Source organism: Bombus bifarius, unplaced genomic scaffold (genome assembly GCF_011952205.1).
Source record: "Bombus bifarius isolate JDL3187 unplaced genomic scaffold, Bbif_JDL3187 scf7180000008439_frag, whole genome shotgun sequence".
Classification (NCBI taxonomy): Eukaryota; Metazoa; Arthropoda; class Insecta; order Hymenoptera; family Apidae; genus Bombus; species Bombus bifarius.
In genome coordinates this window covers 28,385-34,574 of record NW_022884657.1, presented here as the reverse complement: position 1 = coordinate 34,574, position 6,190 = coordinate 28,385, and the positions used below count along the sequence as shown (strand labels likewise).

At 35.5% G+C, this 6,190-nt stretch overlaps 1 long non-coding RNA gene across 1 annotated transcript; it reads right to left on the bottom strand.

The window, feature by feature from the left end:
• Positions 1–4,340: 4,340 nt before the first annotated feature.
• LOC117213004 lies at positions 4,341–5,942 on the bottom strand. The gene is made up of 3 exons (XR_004488573.1): positions 5,926–5,942; positions 4,998–5,120; positions 4,341–4,481 (listed from the first exon to the last, which is right to left on the bottom strand). It is a non-coding gene; the product is annotated as an uncharacterized LOC117213004 (long non-coding RNA).
• Positions 5,943–6,190: the final 248 nt, after the last annotated feature.

Below are 6,190 nucleotides of genomic sequence, written 5' to 3'. Positions count from 1 at the left end.
AATAAAATTTAACGATTCCCCAACGACCCCAACTGCACGAATAGTTTCCCCAGATCTAAAGACTAAGACGAGTTTATTATTAGACTCTGGATCGGAAATCAACATTATCAAGAAACCTGCTTTACTCGATTCAGCCATCATCGACGAAAAGGAATCAATCGAAGTGCGAGGAATTACGGCAACGAGCCTGGTCTCCCTAGGGCAGACGGTAATACAGGTTGCGGGCCATCCGGTTGTTTTTCATGTAGTCGATGATTCATTGCTAATCGATCAAGACGGAATCCTAGGATCCGAATTTTTTGCAGGTTGTAAGGCTCGTTTAGATTATGAGGGAAAACATATCAGATGGGGAAATATTTATATTCCCTTCGATACTAAAGAAAAAATAATTATACTGAAGCGAAGTTCAATAACGTGTTCGATTAATATCGCTAATCCAGAGATAAAAGAGGGATTTATTCCAAGAATCGAGCCGAACAAGGGAATCTATTTTGGTAATGCAGTTGTGAGGAATCATAAAGGACAAGGTTACATAAGAGTAATAAATACTACTTCGAGAGATTACGTATTTACAACACCAACGATGGTAATTAAAGAATTTGAAAATCCCCCCCCCCCGCCCCCGCTTCCTAGGACAGCGTGCAATACAGTTCTAAGATCGGAGGAAAGTAGATACGATAAAATAAATGAGTTACTACGACTCGAACATTTGAACGAAGAAGAAAAGGAAAATGCTAAAAAATTGATTCGTAATAATCAAGATAGGTTTCATATTCCAGGAGATACATTGGAAGCAACCGAAGTTCTGGAACATAGGATAATTACAACAGATAATATACCCATCAATACTAAACAGTATCGATATCCACCAATACATCGAGAAGAAATAAATCGACAGGTCCAAGAACTACTAGACACGGACGTAGTCGAACCATCAATATCTCCATATAACTCCCCGTTATGGATTGTGCCCAAAAAACCCAATTCGCAAGGAAATAAGCACTGGAGATTAGTCATCGATTATAGAAAATTGAACGATAAAACGATTGGCGATGCCTTCCCACTACCCAACATTACAGAAATATTGGATCAATTAGGAAGTGCAAAATATTTTTCCACGTTTGACTTGGCATCGGGCTTTCACCAGATCCGTATGTCACAGGAAGATGCCCACAAAACTGCATTTTCGACACCATACGGACATTTTCAATTCAAAAGAATGCCCTTTGGATTAAAAAATGCCCCAGCAACATTTCAACGTTTGATGAATTCAATATTATCTGGTCTGCAAGGAATAGAACTATTCGTCTATCTGGATGACATAGTGATTTATTCCACGTCTCTCCAAGAACACGAAATTAAATTTAATAAATTAATGGAAAGACTGAGGAAAGCCAAATTACGATTACAACCTGATAAGTGCGAATTTTTACCCAAAGAAAGTCGAAGCCGTATCAAAATTTCCACGACCAAAGAGGGTGAAAAATATCAAAAAATTTCTGGCACTAGCAGGATATTACAGAAGATTTATACCCGATTTCTCCAAGGTCGCGAAACCATTGACACAACTATTAAAGAAAGACACTCCCTTTAAATGGACAGAAAATCAAGAAAACGCATTCAATAATTTAAAGACAGCGTTAGTGACGAAACCCATCCTGCAATATCCAGACTGTTCCAAACCCTTTAACCTTACTACAGACGCATCAGGATATGCAATAAGCGGTGTACTGAGTCAAGGGCCAATCGGAAAGGATTTGCCGATTGCGTATGCCTCAAGGCTATTAAATCCCGCCGAACAAAACTACTCTACCATAGAAAAGGAGTGTCTGGCAATTGTTTACAGCGCAATGCACTTCCGACCGTATCTTTACGGAAGAAAGTTTACCATCGTAACCGATCATAAACCTTTAGTGTGGATGCATTCTATCAAAGATCCTACTTCAAGAATTTGGAAATGAAAATTAAAGTTATCGGACTTCGAATTTGATATTGTATACAAAGAAGGCAGGGCGAACGCAAACGCAGACGCATTATCTAGGAACCCTCCGGAAGTTTGTTTACCAATCAGAAAGAGAGAGGAAGTCTCACCGATTCGCTATCCTGTCTCAAAAAGATTCGAAATAGATACGTCAACCGAAGACTCTCCCATATTCGAAGCTAAACCACACGTCTTGCTTCAATCTAGTGATTCTAAAAATCAAGGAAAGGGTTTTACCCGAAAAAATTTTACAATAGAAGAAACCCCCATAAAATATTTAGACCAAGCATTAGCAGAAATCGATGTAAGTACAGATAGAGAAATAACCAATCGAGAAAAAGAAGACACGGATACAACAAGCGAAAAAGAGACCTCCACTGTAATTCCAGAACTAATTCAACAACGAGAAAAGGACACGAGACCTACGATAATTGCGGAACTAAGAATTTCAGAAACCCGAGACTCAATTGCGAGAGTAAATGACCATAAAGTAGTATTTATAGATATACATGGCAATCCGATAAATAAAGGAGCCTTAGAAATGAAGGAAACGGGAAAATTGCCTCGTTATGAAGATTTAATGTTAGAAAAAGCAAGATTGAATTACGATTCTGGAAAATACATTGTATTCCTACCGATAAAGGAAAATAGAAATATTCCAATAACACCAGAAAATTTATTAAACTCGCTAAGATCTCTATTAGACGTAGTAAATGAAAAACAGTTAACTTCGTTCAGCATTAGCAAAGGAAACTTGGAGGAAATACCCTGGCGATATACAATCAGAAAATTAAAGGAAATATTTACGGAAAAAACCTTAACCATCACCATTTGCACTGGGGAAGTAATTACCCCATCTGTGGAAGCGCGGAACAACATAATACGAGAAAAACATGAATCAAGCGTAGCAGGACACAAAGGAATAACAAAAACTTATCAAAGAATACGACAACATTACTATTGGGAAAATATGAAAAAGGAAATTCAAGATTACGTAAGAACATGTAAGGAATGTCAATTGAAGAAACTCACAAGAATAAAAGCAAAGCAACCAATGGTACTTACAGACACACCAGGTAAAGCGTTCGATAAGGTTAGTATAGATATTGTAGGTCCATTACCAAAAACCCAAAAGGGAAACGAATATATATTAACTATCCAAGACTTATTAACAAAATACTCAATTGGGATTCCACTAGGAGGAATCTCTTCAGCCGAGATAGCGGACGTTTTTGTAAAGCGATTTATTTATCGTTTCGGGTCACCGAGAGCTATTCTCACTGATCAAGGAACGAACTTTACATCCTCACTAATGAAGAAAGTAGCAAAGAGATTCCGCATCAAACAATATACCACGACGGCATATCATCCACAAAGTAACGGTTCAATCGAAAGATCTCACCACGTGCTGATAGAATATCTCATATTATACATTGAAAATTCCAAAAATTGGGACGAATGGGTAGAATTAGCTATGTTTTCCTATAATACCTCTGTACACGGAGGAACGAAATTCTCCCCGCACGAATTAGTTTTTGGACATCTAGCCAGAGAACCTACTGGTGAAGTAATAATCGAAGAGAACATGGAACCAACTTACGCAGAATATCTCGAAGATCTGTTCGATAAAATTAACACCGTACAACGAATGGCAAGAGAAAATTTGATAAAATCCAAACTAAGATCAAAAGAATATTACGACCGACGAATCAACCCCCAAGATTTTAAAATAGGAGATTCGATATATTTACTAAAAGAACCCAGTAAAGGAAAATTCTCCGATCAATATACTGGACCATACAAAGTGCTAGAAATCTTGCAGAACCAAAACGTCAAGATCGAAGTAAAAGGGATTCCGCGAACGGTGCATTTAAACAAGTTAAAACTAGCGCATAATCGAAATAAGCAATGAATAAAGCGATTTCAGTGGGCAACGTAGTGCGGTAGTGTATGTTATAGTGCTGTTCGTCGAATAATACAGATATCGAACACCTAAAAGGAAAAAGGAAAATTATTATACGTGTTTCAATTATTGCTTAAATATAAAACGTGTTAACTCAATGAACAATTAACTAGTGAAAGTGAAAGTTACCTTGTGAACAAGTGATCAACACACAAGAAAGTGTACATGCAAGTATAGGTTATGGATCGTTGTTCATGGAACACAATGTATGACAGCTACCTAAAATAAGTGAATAAATTAGTTTCAATTGTCTCAGTGCAAAATACAAGGTTACTAAATGTTATAACTATATTATGGATAAATCAAAAGGAGGTGTGACACTGTTCGTTGAACAATACAGATAGCGAAAACCTAAAAAGAAAAAAGGAAAAATTATTATGTGTACTCCAATTATTGTTTGAATATACAACGTGTCGATTCAATAAATAATTAAAAGAGGGAAAGTGAAAGTTACCTTGTAAACAAGTAATCATTATACAAGAAGGTCTACATGCAAAATAGGTTGTGGCTCCCTGCTTGCGGAACACCATGTACCAGCTGAAAATAAACGAACGAATTAACTTCAATTGCCTTAATGCAAAGAGCAGCATCGCTAAATGTTATAACGGTGCTGTGGAGGCGTGGCACTGTTTGTCGAATGACACAGATAGCGGAAACTTGGAAAAAGAAAAGAAGTTTATTACGAGTGCTCCAATTACTGTTTGAATGTAAAACGTGTTAGTTCAACGAATAACGAAAACAGTGAAAGTGCAACTTACCTCGTGCACAATCAATCACCATACAAGGAAGTGCACATGCATGGATTTCGCAGATTAACAAGAAGAAATAAAATAGCTGATAAATATAGAAAGTGGTTAGAAAATAATTAAGATAGATTAATTGAGAGTTAGTAATAAATATAACCGGAGTAAAAGGATATTTTATTATGTATTAATCTACGTAGTATTGTTATATTATCATATCTAACATGTAGAAGTGGATTTTGTAATGCACAATAGCGGTCGCACACACAATGCATTATACACATATTAAATTAAATGAATTAAACAGTACCTTTATAGCCACAGATATAAGACGATTGAAGGCAACCGTAGTAAGTATTCAAGGCATATCGAAGAATTGGATGACGTTGTGGGAATGATCCAGGTAAGTGACGCAGCATCGAATGAGTAGAATCTGAAGAATTACAGACAATGTTAATCTAATAAATAAATTTTAACCACTAATAAGGGAACTAATTCATATCATACATAAAATAATAACAAATAGCAAGTACATGCAATAATAAATTAATAGGGAAAATAAGGAAAGGTCAATAAACACAGAAATAGGTTAGAAATTACAATGTCAATCTAACAAATAAATTTTAATCACTAATAAGGGAACTAATCCATATCATACATAAAATAATAACAAATCGCAAGTACATGCAATAATAAATTAATAGGGAAAATAAGAAGGGTCAATAAACACAGAAATGGGTTAGAAATTAATCAAGATAGACTAACTAAATATTAACGACAAGACATGACTGAACTCGGTGCAAAGGAATAAAGTTATGCTACACGAAATAACTGGTAACACAATACACAAAACATTAACTAAATTAAACGAGACTTACATAAATGCAAGTCACGTAGAATCAAAACAATGACTATTGAAATTCGGTAACAATACAATCCATGCTATCACATTAAAGTAGCACACGGTATTGACACACACAATATCATGAAACACAAAACAATATTACAAAACACTACTAAATAAAATTATAGTGATTAACAATTAATTAGCTATTTCAACAACATGTTACTGTTGACATTAAACCAACGCCATACCAAAGAGACACGCGAGCGGCCATGTTGAAAAATTCGTCGCGCGCACATACAAATAATAGCCAAAGCAATATAATACAGCATCATAATAGCAATGTTAGGTACTAATAAAAAAAAAAAAATAATAATAAATAATATATATATACATTAACTATTTTTATATGTGTGTACAGAACTGATGGCGAACTCATCAACCATTCTCTGAACGACGGATGGAAGAACATGAATAGCAATCCGCACAGTGGAACTGTAAAGTATTTGTAAGCCACTCACGAAACCAAATACTGATGCTATCCACCTGTAAACAAACAACATTTATAACTATGCATATAATTTTCACTTATGTTCACCAATATATATATACACGCATGTTGTAAAGTAGGCGATATTTATAACATTCACTTCCATTGA